Source organism: Corythoichthys intestinalis, chromosome 10 (assembly GCF_030265065.1).
Source record: "Corythoichthys intestinalis isolate RoL2023-P3 chromosome 10, ASM3026506v1, whole genome shotgun sequence".
In the NCBI taxonomy this organism is placed as follows: Eukaryota; Metazoa; Chordata; class Actinopteri; order Syngnathiformes; family Syngnathidae; genus Corythoichthys; species Corythoichthys intestinalis.
The window spans coordinates 57284929-57306908 of NC_080404.1; the positions used below are offsets into that span (position 1 = coordinate 57284929).

Consider the following 21980-nt stretch of genomic DNA (forward strand, 5'->3'; position numbering starts at 1 on the left):
AATTAATTTTTTTAATTAATCACGTTAAAATATTTGCCGCAATTAATGCACATGTCTCGCTCAGACAGTATTCTGCCTTTTGGTAAGTTTTACAGCAAGGCTTTTTGTGCTGTCTAACAGCGAACTCTTGTGGTCGCTTTGCGACATGGTTTATTGTTTTCTTGCCACTTCAATATGGCTGCACGACGTCTCGGGCTGACGCCTACGTTGTAATGTTGTGCTTATATGATCCTTGGACAAGATTTGTCCGTAAGTATGGTTGTTGTAAAGTATGTACAGATTATGTTAGTAAGCGAAATGTTATATTTTTTGTATGAGACGCTTTTTGTTTATGTTTAATGAACCTGTATAGCGTGCTAAGCTAACGTTGTTGCTAATGCAATGCTTGTGTACTTTTTTTTTTTTTGTAGTTTTACGACGGTCTAAGGAGGACAATGGTTTGAGGCCATTTTATTAATAAATCAGATGAAAAAGGAAGAAGTCTGATTATTAAGGCGTCGTTCACTAGCTGTCTAGCTTTGGAAAAAGTAGACGCTTCGGAGTGAGGACAGCATAGAAAGATTTAAATGACAGTAGAGTGAAATGCCCACTACAGTCCTTATGTACCGTATGTTGAATGTATATATATCCATCTTGTGTCTTATCTTTCCATTCCAACAATTTATTTTACAGAATATATATATAATTTACAGAAAAATATGGCATATTTTATAGATGGTTTGAATTGCGATTAATTGCGATTAATTACGATTAATTAAATTTTAAGCTGTAATTAACTCGATTAAAAATTTTAATCGTTTGATATATATATATTAAGCAATGCTTTTTCATGAGTTTTAATTGACTCTTATATAATTAATCCAACAATGGTTTCAGTAATGTCTAAAAACACAAAGCTAATGTGTGTATACAATGAAAAACACCTATTTAATTTAATTTAATTTGTGTGCGTGTGTGGTGGGTGGGCGCGTCTGTACATGCGTTCTCTTCGTGTGCCAAAATAAAGCATGCATCACAAAACAAAAGTCAACATTGAAAAAAATAAACAAACATAAGACACAGGCGCCGGTAATACTTGATCTGCAATCCAAATGCCATCACGTTTGTTTTGTCATGTCATTAAAAACAGCTTTGCCGAGTCAGCCTCGCCGTGTCATGTCATGGTGTTGATAAAGAGATCAGGAGGGGCCGTACAGAAGTCATTACACTGCTCATCAGAGCAGCGCTGCACCTCCATCCCACTTGACAAAGCCAAATGTCTGTTAATCTGTCTGATCACTTGGCTAATGACTGACGATTTTGTCATGAGGGAAGAAAGCAGACCGAAAACGATCATTGATTTTCTGGGATAATCCACAGTTCAGGCCCGCTCTTCCAGAGGTTAAAGTCAATCAGACACAATAGCCATGTGATCAATAACTTGGATTGTTGTAGATACAGCATCTGGTTTCCAGCAAAATCCTAGCAGAGCCATGTATTACTCATTTATTTAGCGGGCCTTAAATACCTGAATAACACTGACGCTCATTAAATAGATGTGAAGCTTGGTAAAACTACAATACAAAGTCCAGTGGGAGCTGTATTAGTTGCTTAAAGGCTACATTTAATGTGGATTTTAGTGTAGAATGCAGCAAGTGTTTCAGGTTTATACAGTACTGTACATTGGAAGCAGGGGCAGTAACGGGGGGGAATTGGCAGTGCCCACCCACGGACACGCTCTGCCCACCCAAAGAAAACCGGATGTAATACTGACAGCAGTCTGGGCACTGTGTATGGCAGAGGTCACGGAATGAAGTTGGAGGAAGAGGCGAAAAGGTACGGCAAATGGCGTGCTCAAAACTACACAAGATTGATGCAGAAAACAGTGTTTAAGGAGGAGTAGACCAACACATTGTTCATTTTACCTGGCGGCAGCACAAGACCGCTATGCCTCATCTGTTCAGAAACGGTGTTCTGCCAAAATCTGCTACATCAGCGAAACGTCCTATATTAGTCGAATTTGACACCCAAAGTACTACCGTGCGCGCTAAACTTGTTTTGTTTGGATGCATACAGGCAGAACGTACTAAAAATGCCTTGAGAAAATACTTAAATGCAGTTATACCAAATAAGGACGGTTTAAATACGCTACATGACTAATGTGGTCAACTGCTTCGAAGCTAACACAAAAAACCACAATGGTTAAAAGTATGAGAGGCTAATACATGCAAAAATTATTTTTGAGGCAATGAAAAGATTCTAAAAAACTAAATAAAAACAAAAATAGTGAGTACTCACCACTTCTGACCGATGTGCGCATGCGTTCGGATGCTTGCGCAAGCGCGCTGAGCATTGTGTAGATGTTTCGCCGCGTAGTAAGGAATGGCCGAACAACGGTAGCGCTTGTAAAAAGCAGCAATTTGAAAAGGCACTATGAGACGAAACACGCAGCTTTTTCGCAAAGTTTACCTATGAACTCTGCCATCCGTTCTCAAAAAATAGCGGAATTAAGGGCTCAATATGATCGCTTTATTATTTATTACTAATTAATTATTATCAAATATTATTTATTACTTACTATAAATTTATTTTTAATATTTTATTTACATATTTGAATGTTGTAATTATCAGCATGGCCACATAGAGATCCGTTTGTATTTTTTGGAAAAAAAGAAACAGTAAAAAATATTTCCGGAACCGAGATTGTTGTAATTTTTTTTAATATTGGACCCAGAGGATTTCTAATTCATGACCCCTGGTGTATGGTATCCAATTCATATAGTACTGATGTGTTTTAACCTTTGCGATGTTGCCTCCTCTTTCACCTTATTAAAAAAAAAAATGTTGGTTTTGTTCCTAGGGGGCGCTACACACATTTACGCATATTTTGATTTATTTTTTTTTTTTTTTTTTACATTTTATCAAAGTTTTCACAAGTGTTCACCTGGCTGTTGAGTTTGATGAGTTTTGAAGCATTCTTAGGGGTCAAAGTAGGGCTCAAAGCGTCGACGGGACAAAGAATGACTGCTAGGGGGCGCTACATAGTGTATTTGGAATTTGTCCTTACACGGTATCAAAGATTGCACCTGTCTTGACCTGCCTGCTGATTTTGGTGCATTTTGAAGCATCCTAAGGGGGTCAAATTGAGCTCAAAGGGGCTGCGGAACAAAGAATAACTATAATAATATTATTAATAATAATTAAACCGAGGAACCACAATAAGTTACCTAAAAAAAACATTGTCACCTGCATGTCCATACTGTTCAGTTATGAATGTGTTCTAAGTCAAATAAAATCAAATCAACTTTTATTTGTTTAGACCAAATCACAACAACAGTTACCTCAAGGAGATAGCAAAACACGTTTTAAGGTGCAATAGCCCTACGCTGGATTTCGACCTACTTGAGCATTGTAGCCCCCCCAAGCCATCCATTTGCCATCCATCCATTTTTTATACAATTCGTCCTCAGTAGGGTTCTGATCACAGCATGTTTTCCGCTTGGGAGTTTTCTGTTTTAGGAATTTGTTCATTAATAAGAGTTGTTTTTCAGTTTTAATCAACAGAACCAATTTTATATTTTAAATGCTGATAGAAAAAGCCTTTTTATTTTTCCTGTTGTACCGAACCCGTACCGATCCGTGACTTCCATACCGAGGTACGTACCGAACCGTGACTTGTGTGTCCCGTTACACCCATAATTAAAACCTGCATTTCCATTTCACAGAAATGACCGCTCCAATCTGACTAATTGAAAATGTAGTTTGGCTGAAACCGCCTCTCAATAATAGATACAAGACTACAAACCCCTTGCCAAGCTGAGGGGAAATTGCTGTCATATCTACCAAGCCAGTCAAGTACACAATGACAGTGAAACACAGTGGGAGACAATGCAGTTTTCAAAACACCTGTGGTTACAGTGATTATTACGAAGATGCTGGCAGTCCCATGTAGTACTTCCCTTATCGTATAGCCATTTATCAAGTCCCGTGAAACTGTGAATTGACAAATGAGGACGACTAAAGAGTAAGAAAGCTATTGATACACAGTGTACACTGTGTGACACTTGGACTAATGGTGCATTGAAGCAGGTCAAGTAACACTGTGAGTATACAGGTGCGTGCAGTGGCGGACTTGGCAATTTTGGGGCCTAAGGCGAACATAGCCATGGGCCCCCTTTATATGTTCCTGTAGCAAATCGCAAATAAACAATGAGGTTAAATGCTGATAGCATTTACTAGTGCAAAAAATATATAAGGAAAAGGAACGTGAAAAATTAAAATACCTGGGATGAGCCTCAAACGGAATAAAAATACAAATAAATGCACAACAAAAGAACAATTGGCTAACTTACATAGCAAAAGTCCTAGCTTAAATGCTATAAAATGCTAACTTTTTTTTTCATACAATGCTCTTAACAAATGGTTCAGACTCATATTCCTACAAAAAACAACTAAATATACCTAAAAACAAAATCACGAATGCATTCAAAAAAATAACATTGGCATAAAAAAAAATTTTTAAAAAAAGACTTCGCTTATGTTGGTCTTAACAGGGAGCAGTTGTAATTCAGCCATGTGAAATGAGGCAGACCAGAGGACAGTGTATCCACCCTTATCAAATAAAACTAAATGTAAACACTTTCAAAATAAACCATTACAACGCCACTTTAATTAAACGAATACTCGAAGCGGCAAAATTAAATTGAATATCGTTGCAGCACTAATGTTTATGTTGTTCTAGTTACATAAAACTTGGTTACCGTAATTTTCGGACTATAAGCCGCTACTTTTTTCCTTTATTTTGAACCCTGCGGCTTATAGTCAAGTGCGGCTTATTTGTTGATCTATTTCGGTTCATATGTAACACTTTATTTGACAGCGGCATCATAAGACTTTCATAAGATCGTATAATTATGACATGGCACAATCATGGACATTACTGAATGCTTATGACGGATGTCATTAAGTGTCATCCGGCAAATTATGTCACTAACTCCATTCATTTCCAGCTTGGATCTTTTACATCCATTCAAAAGTGAGATCATTTGCCGGATAACACTAAATGGCATCTGTTATAAGCGTTCATTAATGCTCATGACAGTGTCATGTCATAATTATGATGGTATTATGGCGTCACTGTCAAATAAAGTGTTACCGAATACCATAACAGGCAATCAATGAAACAATTGGAACAGTAACTGAAGACATAATTAGCACAGAACACGAATTTTGATTGTTATTTACATCTGTAGCACTGCAATGCATGCTAGGAGGCATGTTGGACAACAACAGTGTTGACAGCAGGTGGCATCAGACTTTATCCCCCCCCAAGGGAGCAGTGATGGCCAAGTGAAGCTTCTTGAAACTATGGTGGTTAATTTGGTCTTATGACAGTCGTATGATGCTGCTGTCAAATAAAGTGCCACTGGTTAATATCTTTTGGTGTAAATATCCCATAATACAGTGAGGAAAGCTGCGGTTAATAGCCCAGTGCGGCTTGTATATGTACAAATGCCGTTTTTGTGCCAAATTTGGTGGGAGGGGCTTATAGTCAGGTGCGCCTTAAAGTGCGAAAATTACTGTAATATCTTATTTTCTCACTTTTCGTTGCCTAACGTAGGCAACCAAAACAATCTTAAAGGGATCCTCTATTTTTAAGACAAGTAATTCTTAAAAGATAAATGTTAGTATGAGTTATAATAATTTGATATTAAAACCCCTCTTAGTGTTTTTGTTTTAATAAAGTTTGTAAAATTATTTTAAGTGATAGGTCGCCATTCTTGTTACGTCGCAGTGCGTGACGTCACCGGTCCCGTTGCCGAAATTCCAGCGTGTCCCTCGTTAGCTTTCCCGACATGTCGTCAGTTCTACCCTTCCTATTTGAACCAGATCTGAAAAGTGAACAGCAGGACAGCACTGTCGGTCGTTCACAAGATGAGCTTCAGGGAAAAATGCGTGCAGCAAATACCTGATAAGACAAAAGTTGGGCAAAAGTGGTGATGCGAGAGAGTGCTGTTGGGAACTCCAGTTGGGAGCGAGAGTGTATGCTGTCCGGTTTTATTAGCAGATATTCAAGGTAAGCATATTGCATTTTCAAACTTATCTCAATATAATTATGTAGATTGCTAGCATCCAGAGCTGTCGTGTGCTTTACATACAGTACAGGCGAAAGAGCACTCCTTGTGTAATCCATGTCTTGTACATTGTAACGCGTGGTAGCTAGGATACGTGTATAAAAGTACCAAAAAGGGGAGAAGCTTCCACTTATGCACATTTATTCACCAAAAAAATAATATTTCCACCCTGACCACTTTTCACTCGGGAGCTCGGCAGTACGCAAACACCCGTTCCCTGACGAACTCCAACATTGTTGTAAGGTCCACGTCAGAGTCACTGTCGTCACTGTAGCGTGCCATAGTGCTTTAATTATTTAGTAGGATTTGGGGAAAACTCCCACGAAGAATAGTCAACAAAAAAGACAGCAACAGTAATCCAAATCCGCGTTTTTTACTCACTAGAAAGATCCAGGAATTAAACCGATCCCATGGCAATGTCGCAGCCCCGATCAGGCCATCAATTCCACAGAATAGACTGATCCGAAAAGCCGCTGTGGGACCGAAGAATCAAAAAAATGGACAGATCCAAAACAAATACTGCAGACACGGTGGGACCGTCGGATCCAGAAAATAGACGGATCCCTTACTTGACTGAGGATCCAGGGAAAATGTTCGGGTGCCAGTTGTAACGCGTGGTGGGTAGGATACGTGCATACAGGGACCAAAAAGGCGGAGAAGCTTCCACTTATGCACATTTATTCACTAAAAATAATAATTCCACCTTGACCACTCACTTCATTCCCCTTGTTTCCATTTGACTGGAAATTGCATCCAAAAGCAGCACATTGCGGCATTTTACTTGGCGAGTTTAGGCAGCAATAAGCAATTGTTAAACATGCTACACACTTGGAAAGATCCCAATGACATCATCAGTGCGAGCCCGTAAACCATGGCGCCAACTAACGGTCAAAATATGGACTAAATATTATAAAATATTGCCATTGATTTTACATTTTATGTGTTTCTAACAACATATTTTAGTAAAAGAGAACAATTGTGATTTATTAGAGCCAACTTGTATTTAAGTTAGAGGATCACTTTAACAGTCTCAATTCACTCCCGCTCTTTCTGCACACCGACTTTCAATTCGTTCAGAAAGAGTGATCCGTCCTTGAATCAGTCTTCTGTGGTTGTTTATCACCTGGACTCTCTTGTCCCTTGACCATCATATTTTGCAATAAACTAGGCAGCGAAAAGCCCATGTGGACAAAGGCAACGCAAACACAAACCGTCAGTGTCAGAGGGCAGACAATAGGCTGTAGAAACCCATTCATCTCCATCTGTGTGGAGTCACAGTGTCCCTGCGACGCGTGATGATTTTTTGTCTTGTTGTAAAGTCAAAACAAACCGTTTAGTAGCTTCCCCCAGCACAGATGACCTTTGCATCTCAACACTTCAGCTCCCTCCTCAGCCAATGAACCTCCCTACAATGCCCAGGTGTTGTTGAGAGGTCATACAAACACACGGAGACCACACTCACTCTGAGTCTCATTTTGACTTGACTAAAGGACATTACATCAAAGTTGAATCAGCCTGTCGTGTGTTTTTCCCCTCTTTAATTACGAGTATAAATATAAATTCAGACCTCCATGGGTTAACACATTTGATTTTCATTGATAATTTTTGAGTCGATGTGTTGTCATGTCAGCACATTCAACTATGGAAAGAACAAAGTGTTTAATAAAAATGTTTCATTCATTTAGATCTGCAACATGTTACAATAGTCTTCCCTGTATTATTTTTGGAGCAGCGTACAGTGGGGCAAAAAAGTATTTAGTCAACCATTAATTGTGCAAGTTCTCTCACTGGAAAATGTTAGAGAGCACTGCAATTGTCAACATGGGTAAACCTCAACCATGAGAGACAGAATGTGGGGGAAAAAACCCAGAAAATCACATTGTTTGATTTTTAAAGAATTTATTTGCAAATCATGGGGGAAAATAAGTATTTGGTCAATACCAAAAGTTCATCTCATTACTTTGTTATGTACCCTTTGCTGTCGTTGGGCAACATGGACTTTCAACTCCCTCCTCACCCCGTGGCGTCAAAATGATAACAAGAACGGTGAGCAAAAATCCCAGAATCACACGGGCGGACCTAGTGAATGACCTACAGAGTGCTGGGACCACAGTAACAAAGGCTACTATCAGTAACACAATGCGCCGTCAGGGACTCAAATCCTGCACTGCCAGACGTGTCCCCTTGCTGAAGAAGGTTCACGTCCAGGCCCGTCTGCAGTTCGCTAGAGAGCATTTGGATGATCCAGAAGAGGACTGGGAGAATGTGTTATGGTCAGATGAAACCAAAATAAAACTTTCTGGTAGAAACACAGGTTCCCGTGTTTGGAGGAAAAAGAATACTGAATTGCACCATACCCACTGTGAAGCATGGGGGTGGAAACATCATGCTTTGGGGCTGTTTTTCTGCAAAGGGACCAGGACGACTGATCCGTCTAAAGAAAAGAATGAAAGGGGACATGTATCGAGAGATTTTGAGTGAAAATCAGCAAGGGCATTGAAGATGAGACGTGGCTGGGTCTTTCAGCATGACAATAATCCCAAACAAACAGCCAGGGCAACAAAGGAGTGGCTTCGTAAGAAGCATTTCAAGGTCCTCGTGTAGCCTAGCCAGTCTCCAGATCTCAACCCCATAGAAAATCTGTGGAGGGAGTTGAAAGTCCGTGTTGCCCAACGACAGCCCCAAAACATCACAGCTCTAGAGGAGATCTGCATGGAGGAATGGGCCAAAATACCAGCAACAGTGTGTGAAAAGCTTGTAAAGAGTTACAGAAAACGTTTGGCCTCCGTTATTGCCAACAAAGGATACATAACAAATGATTGAGATGAACTTTTGGTATTGACCAAATACTTATTTTCCACCATGATATGCTATTAATTCTTTAAAAATCAAACAATGTGATTTTCTGGGGTTTTTCCCCCACATTCTGTCTCTCGTGGTTGAGGTTTACCCATGTTGACAATTACAGGCCTCTGTAATATTTTCAAGTGATAGAACTTGCACAATTACTGGTTGACTAAATACTTATTTGCCCCACTGTATATTGCAGTGGTTCTTAACGTTACTAAAGTTACCGAACGCCACGAGTTCCACATGTGCATTCACCGAACCCTTTGGAATAAGATCATAAAGATGTTTTTTAGGGCTGTCAAAATAGAACAATATGTCTATATGCTGCCATAGCAGATTCATGGTGCATGAAGCCCCCGGACTAATTTTAATTTGTCCTTTTTACCCTGAAAACCCCCGTTTACAGACGTTGCGCAACCGCTTTTGTTTCAACCCAGCCATAAAACGAAGGTAAATAATTATATATGTTATTCAAAATGCCTGTCGTTTTTAGCTTAGAATCATTAATTCATGTCTAATATTTCGTTTAAAAAAAAAAAAAAAAAACGGGTTTAAAATTATTCACTCACATATTTTAAACATTTAAACAAATTATGTCACAATTGAAAAAAATGGCGTCTGTAAAAAAAAAGTCACGGATATGTACCTTGTAACTATCGCTTAATTGCATTTTTTTTTGTTGCTGTCGCATTTTCTCCGATATGTTAGATAAATAATCGATCCAAACAACAACAACAAAAATAGAAAAAAAACATTTAAAACGGTAAATATATGAAAAAGAAAATCTCGACCACCCCTTGATGTCCGCTATTTCTGCATCGCGGCCCTTGTTATATTACCATGTTTCACCCATCAAATCCCAAAAAAAATCCAGCTGTGGCCATTCACAGCTGTGTCTTGACACTCGGTGATACATGCTGCATGGAGTTTTTGGATCGAAACAAGGTAAGTACGCGATAATATCTCGCTAAAGTCATGGCGTCTGTAATTCTGCTCTCGAGTGCTCTCACGTCCAGATGGGGTTTGCTGTTTAAAAACCTTTTTTTTCCCTTTTTTTTAAATGCCCTCCTGTTCAAAATTTTTCTTTCCCCTGAAAATTGAGAACTACATCGCGGCTCTGGACCCCATTAACCACGAAAAACAAGGGATCACTGTATCAAAACTAGCAAAATAAAAAATTTAAGCAAATTCCTGTTCATAGGTTTTCACATTTTGACAACATGTTTTTAAAAAGGTCACAATTTGAATCCACTCTACCCATAGGTCTGTTAAACTTCCTCATATCAAGTGAGAGTCAATCTTCATATAAGCAAACCAGTTTCTCCCTTCTGATAGAAGACTAGCAATTGAAAGAAATGAAAGAAAGCCTATAACGTGGGGGCAAAGCAGTCCAAAACGTCACTTTTCCAAGATTTTAGTCAGCATATCAAAATGGGCCCCTACCTGTCTTAACCGTCGCTTAACCCCTTAGACATACCCGCCGAACCCCTGGGGTTCGATCGAACCCTGGTTAAGAAAACTGGTATATTGCCAATAATTAGGTGTGTATTGCACATTTAAACCACTGAAAGGAGAAGGAAATCAATAAAAAATGCATTGATAGTAGAATCATGGAATTGCTGCCTTTCCTTTAATACAACTGACTGAGCAGGATCATTTTTCTAATCTCCCATTCCTTACCAACTCTTAATTTTCAGTTCTGCTTGGCTACCTAGGTTGATTTAATGACAATATCTAGCTAAAATTAGGCAGAAGTGTGTTTTGAGGTGACAGCTATTGCAACTGTGAGGGGCTGCATTTGTGTTGACTAAAACGCCCTATACTGCTATATATTAAAGTGTAACAGTATTTGTTTTTGCCCAGTACCGTGACGGTATAGGCATCATGGTGCGGTGCATGCAATGAGACGGAGAGTATGTTTGTAGATATATTTCTTCCCATATGTTTGCTCATTTTACTTGGTACATTCATGTCTATATCGCTTTGTCTTTCTGATATGATCTGTGTAGGTCTCAGCGTCTCACGGTGGCTGAGAGGTGTCTGGCGAAATGCAAAGTCCAAACAAAATTGCTAAAGGACAATTGCAAAAAAAAAAAAAAAGAAAAAAAAAGGACAACACTTTGTATATTGCTATATGTGCTTTGTGACCATCTCTACAGACCTCCATGTAGTTACAAATACAGTGGTATGAAAAAGCATCTGAACCTTTTGACATTTCTCACATTTCTGCCTAAAATCATCAAATGTGATCTGATTTTTGTCAAAACCACACAGATGAAAAAACAGTGCTTGAACTAAAACCACCCAAACATTTATAGGTTTTCATATTTTGATGAGGATAGTATGCAAACAATGACAGAAGGGGGAAAAAATAAGTCAGTGAACCATCACATTTAATATTTTGTGGCCCCCCTCTTTGGCAGCAATAACTTCAACCAGATGCTTCCTGTAGCTGCAGATCAGTCTAGCTCATCGATCAGGACTATTCTTGGCCTGTTCTTCTCTACAAAACTGCTGTAGTTCAGTCAAATTCCTGGGATGTCTGGCATGAATCGCCGTCTTTAAGTTATGCCACAGCATCTCAGTAGGGTTCAAGTCTGGACTTTGAACTTGGCCACTCCAGAACGTGTATTCTGAACTCATTCTAAAGTTGATTTACTTCTGTGTTTTGGATCGTTATCTTTTAGTTTCAACTGCTCGACAGACGGCCTCAGGTTTTCCTGCAAAACTTTTGAATTCATTCTTCCATTAATGATTGCAAGTTGTCCAGGCCCTGAGGTAGCAAAACAGCCTCAAATCATGATGCTCCCTCCACCATGCTTCGCAGTGGGGATAAGGTGTTGATGTTGGTGAGCTGTTCCATTTTTCCTCTACACATGATGTTGTGTGTTACGTCCCCCAACAGTTCAACTTTGGTTTCAACAGTCCACAAAATATTTGGCCAAAATGTCCATGGAGTGTCGAAGTGCCTTTTTGGGAACATTAAATGAGCAACAATGTTTTTTTTAAGACAGCAGTGGCTTCCTCCATGGCGTCCTTCCATGAACACCATTCTTGGCCAAAGTTTTACATATAGTTGATGTGTGCACGGAGATATTGGACTGTGCCAATGATTTCTGTAAGTCTTTAGTATACATTCTAAGGTTCTTTTTTACCTCTCTGAGTATTCTGCACAGAACTCATCTTTGGTGGACGGCCACTCCTTGGGAGAGAAGCAACAGTGCCAAATTCTCTCCATTTGCAGACAACTTCTCTGACTGTCAATTGATGAACATCCTGATGGTTTTGTATCCTTTCCAAGCTTCATACAAATCAACAATCTTTAATCGCAGGTCTTCAGATAGCTCTTTCGACCGAGCCATGATGCACATCAGACAATGCTTATCATCAGGACATTTCTTACCAGGTGTGTTTTATATAGTGGGCAGGGCAACTGTAAACCACTCATCAGTGATTGGGAACACACCAGACTTAAAATGTTTGATAAATTGGATTCAGTTGCTCTTTAAGTCTCCTTAGGCAGAGAGTTCACTTTCTTATTTTCCCCCCTTCTGTCATCATTTGCATGCTATCCTCATTAAAATACGAAAAACCACCCACACATTTGTAGGTTTAGTTAAAGCAGACACTGGTTTTTCATCTGTGTGATTTCCCCCTTCTGTCATTGTTTGCATGCTATCCTCATTAAAATATATAAAACCACCCACACATTTGTAGGTTTAGTTAAAGCAGACACTGTTTTTTCATCTGTGTGTTTTTGACAAAGATCAGATCACATTTGATGAGGATTTTATGCAGAAAAGTGAGAAAATCCATAGGGTTGAAATACTTTTCATACCATTGTATGTATATAAATGCCCATTAAATAACTAAATAAGGTTATTGCAAAATTGGAAACAAATGTTTGTGTGTTGTATTGCACTACTGCCAAGTTCAACAACACTTGTTACATACAGTACATTTTAGAGAGATTGTAATTAAAACACATATTGATCTTTTAAAAGACAATCTTTAAACTATACCTAAAAATGCATGAACAATAACGCATGTAAGTTCCAGCAGTAAAGATAAGTCGGTCATAGTCACATGTGATCAAATTTATATATGTACAAGTTTATATTTAGAAGACTTCACACTCTGGCAATCAATGTTGAGCTTTTCCCAAAGGATGAAGGCTCATCACAACTTCCACATGGCAACGCTACAAGAATTATTAGAGGCACCACGCCAGCAACACCTCTACAAAATAAACAAGTTTTTCCCCACATCATACATCGTCTTCGCTCCCATTCCCCACTCCACCCGTTCACGCCTCTTCCAATTTGATAACACTGAAGTCCTTCCTTGAGCTCACATTGCTCTGCCTCCTTTCAAAGACCTCATAACGCACAGTCCTCTCTTCCATATATTGTGTTCCATTTGAGTCTGTCAGTCAGCGTGTCAGATATGGGCTCTCCATTTCACATTTTTTTCTCCCCCTATTCTGAATGAATTTTATGAGCGTGACGCTCAATGAGAGTGACACTCAAAGAGGCCAGGAGTCACACACATACGCTCACTACATAACAAATGGGAAAAAGGCTGCAGATATAGCTTATCACAATTATAAAACGTGTACAGTGGTACCTCTACTTACGAATGTCTTTACATACAGAATTTTTAGGTTAAGACATGCCTCAACGGGAAAATATTGCCTCTTGTTATGAAAGAAATTTCAGGATACCAAAGGCAAAAATATAACATTCTCTGCCATTGACGATTGCCTAGCATTTCTGGCATCCAATTGGCTAAGAGGGACCTCTACTGTGTGTATCCCAGCATCCTCTTCATTTGCCGCTCATATTCCGACAGCTTTACATGAGTGTATTAATGTTCATTCTTTACTCCATTTTTGTTTTACATGATGCACAACTCTAATTTTGTCTTTATTGTGCAATAATCTAATTGTAACATGTATTTGCTACATGTTTTTATGCATTATAAAAGATTCATGTCTAAATTTTGGGGGGCTTGGAAATGGGTCATTTACAGGTAGTCTCCAGGTTGCGAACGAGTTCCGTTCCTAGGCTGGCAATTTAACCCAAATTTCCACTTAAGTTGGAATGAACCCTTTAAGTACCACTAAATTTAAAATAACTGTCCAAAAACATGTATTTTACATCATATTAATAAAATAAATAGATTAATAGATCACTGCTGTTTTTTATCAGGTCATTTCCTATTGATATCTTGACAAACATGGCCGTCAATGGCATGGACGTACATGGCTGTCAATGGCATGGATGCACATTGGTGTCATTGGCATGGACGTACATGGCTGTCAATGGCATGTACATACATGACCGTCAAATGCATGGACACACATTGGTGTCATTGGCATGGACGTTCATGGCTGTCTATGGCATGTACATACATTGGTGTTAATGGCATCGACATACATGGCCGTCAATGGCAAAGACGTACATTGCTGTTAATGGCATCGACATACATGGCCGTCATTGGCAAAGACGTACATGGCTGTCAATGGCATGGACATACATGGCTGTTAATGGCATCGACATACATGGCCGTCATTGGCAAAGATGTACATGGCCGTCATTGGCATGGACGCTCATTAGTGTCACTGGCATGGACGTACATGGCTGTCAATGGCATGAACATACATGGCCTTCAATGGCATTGATATACATAGCTGTCATTGGCAAAGACATATATGGCCGTCAATGGCATGGACGTACATGGCTGTCAATGGCAGCGACGTACATTGGTGTCAATGGCATTGACATACATGGCCGCCAATGGCAAAGACGTACATGGGTGTCAATGGCATGGATGTACATGGATGTCAATGGCATGTACGTACATGGCTGTCAATGGCATGTACTGTACATACATGGATGTCAATAGCATTGACATACATAGCCGTTGATAGCAAAGATGTACATGGCTGTCAATGGCATCAACTTACTAGGGTGCTGTCAAGGTTTTTGGTAAAAATCACAACCACCCATGTTTTTCTGCCATTGAAAATCAAGGGAAATTTTTTGCAATTAGAAATGAATGGACTGACGTACATGTCCGTCATTGGCAAAGACGTACATGGCCGTCAATGGCATGGACACACATTGGTGTCACTGGCATGGACGCACATGCATGGCTGTCAATGGCATTGACTTACTTGGGCGTTGCAATGGTAAGTTTTTGGTCGGAAATCACAACCACCCATGTTTTTCTGCCATTGAAAATGAATGGGAAATTTTAGCCATTAGAAATGGACTGACATATGTGGCCGTCACTGGCAAAGACGTACATGGCCGTCAGTGGCATAGGTGTCACTGCATGGACGCACATGCATGACTGTCAATGGCATCAACTTACTTGGCCGTTGTAATGGTAGGTTTTTGGTCAAAAATCACAACCACCCATGTTTTTCTGCCATTGAAAATGAACGGGAAATTTTGACCGTTAGAAATGGACTGACGTACATGGCCGTCAATGGCATGGACGTACATGACTGTCAATGGCATCGACTTACTTGGGCGTTGTAATGGTAAGTTTTTGGTCAAAAATCACAACCACCAATGTTTTTCTGCTATTGAAAATGAATGGGAAATTTTGGCCGTTAGAAATGGATGGACGTACATGGCTGTCAATGGCATCTACTTACTTGGGCGTTGTAATGGTAAGTTTTTGGTCAAAAATCACAACCACCCATGTTTTTCTGCCATTGAAAATGAAAGGGAAATATTGGCCATTAGAAATGAATGGACTGACGTACATGGCCGTCAATGGCATAGATGCACATTGATGTCTTTGGCATGTACATACATTATTGTGAATGGCATCGACATACATGGCCGTCATTGGCAAAAACATACATGGCCGTCAATAGCATCGACTTACTTGGGCGCTGTAATGGTAAGATTTTGGTCAAAAATCAAAACCACCCATGTTTTTCTGCCATTGAAAATGAATGGCCATTAGAAATGGATGGAACCATGTACATATGCGATAATGGCATCCAATTAGAAACTAATGGGCAAATTTGGGGGGGAACCATAGGTTTTCGGCAAATTCTGTATACAATGTTATGCACCTTACCTTCCAGAATTTTTTGATGTATGATTTACGCGAATTGGATAAAAATAGTAGAACTACATATAATTTGGGAAAAAAATACATTTTTTCAAAAAATGGCACGTTTTGGCGCGAAAAGTAATTTTTGCGGCGCTTATTCAAAAGATTTCCTGCGTTGCACGAGAATTCTGGTCATTTTGGTATTTAAAGGTGTCGATGGACCAAATGGTTTGGGCTGTTATTATTACAATAAAATAGATGGTTGCTTTTGCATTACACACAAATTCCAATCACTCCAACTCATACTCCAAATATATCCCACACACAAGCCGAACCTACACACTACGTGTCATCCGTCGTATTTTTCAATAACGATAAAACGAGTTCATCGAGCATCTACAACCCACAGGTGGAGATTCTCATAACGTTGCAGGAAAAGGTTGAACTGCTGATGAAGCAATACATAATGTGCTGCTGGACTTCAATGAATCCACACGATTATCTCAAAAGAGTCTGCTGTCATCTACTGTACCACTGGTGAACATGTCAAAACATGGCATTTTCATTCTAGATTAAACAAACATCACTTAATTATGAATTTATCTTCACTGCAGTATAAATATTTTGGCTAAAATTAAGGTCATAAATTGCATACATTTGCATTTGAAATTAAGTGAACATAGACACATGAACTCCCTGTCCGTATCATCAAAATTAAATAAAAAAAAAAGTGGAGTCACTATAACATTAAACCAACATCGCATTGAGTTACTAATACATAAATAAGTAAGTGGGTGCAAGGCGCTCCACAGCAGGCAAGTCTGAAGTCACTGGGCAGCTACCTGAGATAATAGTGTTCACCTGACACCTCTGCCCGCGCATGCGTTGTATCGTTCATTCGCTCACCACTTAATTAGGCACATCAAACAACCCGTTAGTAATAAAAGTTGTTGAGGAAAAACTTTCATGTACTTGTCCATTTACTAATTCGGTCTTTGAAAAAAAAATTCAATGATCACTAACTTAAAACATACATAACAACAACATAATTTAGGGATGCATATGTTTTATAACAAGCAGCAAATACTTCTTAAACAAGCCCTAATTGCTCAAAATGCGTTGAAAACGGGCGATTATTAAATTTAAACATGAACAAGTAAATGAATCATTTTAAAGAAATGAAAATAAAATACGTGCTCCAACGGAATGGTTTACACTTCCCAACGCGGGTTCAACTAATTGATCCGATAAGAGGAGGGTGATAATTAGACTGAAGTCATTCTCGTATTATCCTACCTTCCTTGTCCGGGTCCGTCTCCGGCTGACAACCTCTAGATTGGATCTCTTGTCCCGCTGTGATGCCTCACCAAGAATGCGCTCCCCTCTTTTCCTCCCTCTCTCCCTCCCTACACTATCTCTCCCACTGCCTTGCCTCGATCACCGCACACCTCACCCTGGTCATCACCCATTGCGCCGCCCGCCTTGCCGCAAAGCAGCCGCACGCAAAACCACGCACATGTGTTCAGCTCGTTTTGACGCTAAATGTGACGCTTTGGTTCTTGCATGTCAGAAAAGTCACCTTTTCGGAATGAAAACTTTGCAAAATCCTGGTGCACACACAGAAAAACAAATTGGGTATGAATCACTGCCTTTTAAAATTCATTTCCCATTGATTAAAAATGGAAATTGCAGGACATGGAAAAATCAATCGTTTTATGTATGTTTGAGAATTAGACTGAATCATATTAGCATTTGCCACTTAACAAGAATATTTGGCGGAAAACACTCAGGTGACTTGAAGTTCCGCTCTGAGACCCCCAGTTTAGTCAACTTTCAAAATTGTCCGATATGTGTATGTGTATGTGTATGTGCATGTGTAATACATCATTGGAAATCTTAAAATCTCAATTTTCTGGGTGAAGAAAATTTTTGAACAGGAAGGCATTTAAAAAAAAAAAAAAAAAAAAGCAAAATCCAATCTGGAGGTGAGAGCACGCGAGAGCAGAATTACAGACGCCAAGACTTTAACGAGATATTATCGCGTACTTACCTTGTTTCAATTTTTTAAAAAAACTCCATGTAGCATGTACCACCGAGTGTCAATACACAGCTGTGAGTGGCCACAGCTGGATTTTTGGGGGGATTTTATGGGTGAAACATCATATAACAAGGGTCGCGATGCAGAAATCGCAGACATCAAGGAGTAGTCGAGGTTTTCTTTTTCATATACTTACCCTTTTAAACGTTTTTTTTTTTCTTTTTCTTTGTTTGGATTGATTTTTTTATCATCTAACATATCGGAGAAAATGCGACAGTAACAAAAAAAAATACAATTAAGCAATGGTCATGAGGTAGATATCCGTGACTTTTTTACAGACGCCATTTTTTTCATTGTGACTATTTGTTTAAATGTTTAAAATCTGTGAGTGAACAATTTTTTAAAGTCGTTTTTTCTTTTTAAACAAAATATGAGACATCAATTAATGATTCTAAGCAAAAAACGACAGACATTTTGAATAACTAATATGATTAATTACCTTCGTTTTATGGCTGGGTTGAAACAAAAGCAGTTGCGCGACGTCTGTAAACGGGGGTTTTCAGGGCAAAACGGACAAATTAAAAATAGTTCAGGGGCTTCATGCGCCATGAATCTGCTATAGCAGCATATAGACATATTGTTCTATCAAACACAACAGTTGTTTTGGCTGAAAATACAGTTGTTTCTTTTAAAGAGGAGTGCAAGAGCAGAAACTGCTTTTTCAGTCTTGTCTGTGTTTTCCACCATATGTAAATATAAAGTACGATACTATACAGTATGTATACACAGGAATGAAAGTGGCTAAAATTTCCAGCAGGGCCGAAAACCAAGAGTGGTATTTGCATTGTAGCAAAAATTGATTTTTCATGTAACATTTTTTTTGCCATATGGCATTTTTTTTATTTGCTGTGTGGCAAAATGAATTTTGCCATGTGGCATTTTTTTTTGCCATGTGGCAAAATTGATTTGACCATGTGGCAAAAATTATTTTGCCATGTGACTTTTTTTGCCATGTGGTAGAATTTTTTTTGACATGTCGCATGTTTTTATTTTTTTTTTTTGAGTATGTGGCAAAATGGATGCGCTGTAATGTAAAGTGTATGGTCAAAAATTACAACCACACTTCTGCCATTTAAAATGAATGGAAAATTTGGACGTGCACAGACGTCAATGGCATAGCCTGACTTGGGTGTCAGTTGAATGTCAGTGCGCTCTAATGTAAAGTTTATGGTCAAAAATCACAGCCACGCATGTTTTTCTGCCATTTAAAATGAATGGAAAATTTGGGCGTGCATAGCCATCAATGGTATTGATGTGTGTGGCCTGCAAAAATGCCATATACCCCTCCAAAAAATGCCACATACAAAAAAAAGAAAAGGCCAAAAACCAAAATCTATTTTGCCACATACCAATAAAAAATGCCATGTCAAAATACATTTTGCCATATGGCAAACAAAATGCCACATGGCAAAATCAATTTTGCCACGTGGCAAAAAAAAGGCCACATGGCAAAGAAAAATGCCACATGGCAAAATCCATTTTGCCACATGGTATAAAAATTTTTAAAAAAAAACACATGGCAAAATCCATTTTGCCACGTGGCAAATACCACTTTTGGTTCTCGCTATCTCTCCATTTTTTCCCCAATTATCTACGCAGTTCACGCTGTCTATAGGTTTGTTGTACTTCGTCATACCAAGTGCAAGTCAACCTTTCACTGAGCAAACCGATTTTCCCTCCCTTAAGATAGAGGGCTAGCAGCTGAAAGAAATGGAATAAAGCCTGTATATTGAGGGCAAACCAGTCCAAAATCAGGTGTAAAACGCCACTTTCGCTAGATTTAGTCAGTGTACAAAGCTCTCTGTGTTTCTTAACATTCACCGAATCCCTGAGGCTTACTGACCCAACCCAAGTTAAGAACCACTGGTTTATACATTGTTATAAACAAAGAAAAAAAAGGAACATACATGAACAAAAAAATAAATAAATAAGTACAAGGTGCACAATATTGCCAAATGTATGTTAGGGTTCTAGCTCATACCTGTCATGTTTTGTCTATGTTTGTATGTCTTCCAGTCATTGTTGGTATTTCGGGGGTTTCATTTTGCTGATTTTGGTATGTGCTCACTTCTCCAGCATTACTTCCGGCCACTCGTTCACTCCGATCTCACCCACCTCTGCAACTCGTCCAGCACACCTGATCCTTATCTTCTCCATGCTAGGTGTAGACATGGCCTTAGTTCTGTGTCAATACGCCTATTTCATCAACCTTCCAAGATTTTATTCTAAATTGTGCTTCCCTCTAGCGGAAAATTGATAAACTGCAGTCTTTTCCCGAGGTGAAGGACACATCCTGTTGAATGAAAAATATAGTTTTTAGTCTTGACCAGAGGTGAAAGGAAACCCCTGACTCCTTTTTTGCGTCATGGGACAAGAAAGGCACCAAAAATGGGGTACTGCGGGCTGAAGCTGGACCAACTTGGGTCAAAAGCACTAATGGTGCAGTTGCATTCCGCCGGGCATGGTGGCGCATGCCTGTAATCCAAGTTACAGGGAGGCTTAGACTGGTGGAGCGTTTGAGCTCAGGAGCTCTGAGCTACAGTGGACTATGTCGAGCGGGTGTCCGCGCTAAGTTCGGTATCGATATGGTGCTCCCGGGGAAGCTCGGGATCACCAGGTCGCCTAAGGAGGGGTGCACTGGCCCAGGTCGGAAACGGAGCAGGTCAAAACCCCCGTGCCGATCGGTAGCAGGATCGCGCCTGCGAATAGATGCTGTAGCACAGCCTGAGCAAAATAGCGTAACTCAGTCTTTTTAGACATCTATTTACGCAAGCAAAATTCTTAGTAGTTTTATATGAACAAATCACACATGGTCAATTTATTTCTTCACTAAAATCTATTTTTCCTTATCCTACACCAGGGGTGTTTAAGTCCGGTCCTCTACAGCCCCGATCCAGCTTGTTTTCCATGTCTCCCTCTTTGAACACACATGAATCTAATGATCAGCTCAACAGCAAGCTCTGCAGGAGCCTGATAATTTGAGTCAGGTGTGTTAGAGGAGGGAGACATGGAAAACAAGCTGGATCAGGACTCTCGAGGACTGGACGATGGCACCCTGTCCGACACTGTCACCTTCTGGTGAAAGGTGGCAACTGAAAAGTTTCGACATTTTAGTGACTACTGTTTACATGGGTTGATGTAGCCACTGTTTCGATTGGCTCAAAAATAAGGCTAGCATCTTGTACAGCGGTACTTCAAACACTTTTCAACAAATAATAAAAATATATATATATTTTTTATTTTTTATTTTATTTTATTATTTATTTATTTATTTATTTTTTTTTTTTATCTCCTGCTCTAGTTAAGATATTACGGAGCCCCTAAAGGGACATTGACAGAAATAAAATAAATTTAAGCAATAAAAAGTTTTCAACAATCTGGTGCGCACCAGAAACAATCTGGTCTTTTAGCGGACTTTTGCTATGCAAGTTAGCCAATTGTTGTAAACATTAGCATTGTATAGCATTTAAGCTACCGGACTTTTGCTCACCAGATTGCTTAAATTTATTTTATTTCTGTCAATGTCCCTTTAGGGGCTCCATTTATCTTAGCGGTGGGTGGTCACAAAATCAGTGATTTTGGGTTGAGACAACCTTGTTGTGATTTAGGGCTATACAAATAAAATTGAATTGAATTGAAATTTTAGATCACCCAAAATCAAATTTTTACAAATTTGGAGGGATGAAATGTCCACATTTTCTTCAAATAGAACTTGCTATTTATTTATTTTTTTAAAAAGATGTTAAAATAGACAACAATTCACCGGCAAAGTCTTAATTTTAAATTCATAAATAGGAAATTCATTTACATGCAATGACATTTTTGGCCACCGGGGGGGGCTA

The 21980-nt window shown here is 39.2% G+C and overlaps 1 protein-coding gene across 5 annotated transcripts in view; it reads right to left on the reverse strand.

The window, feature by feature from the left end:
- Positions 1 to 20267, reverse strand: part of cdh23 (cadherin-related 23) — a 494731-nt gene extending 474464 nt beyond the window's left edge. For 3 of the 5 annotated variants that reach the window (XR_009064688.1, XM_057848928.1, XM_057848925.1), the window contains exon 1: positions 17337 to 17412. The gene's annotated coding sequence lies outside the window, so the exon portion shown is untranslated. Of the gene's footprint in view, positions 1 to 17336; positions 17413 to 20119 lie in introns of those variants that run through there. The other 2 variants (XM_057848926.1, XM_057848927.1) reach the window with 2 other exon arrangements.
- Between the last annotated feature and the right edge of the window lie 1713 nt (positions 20268 to 21980).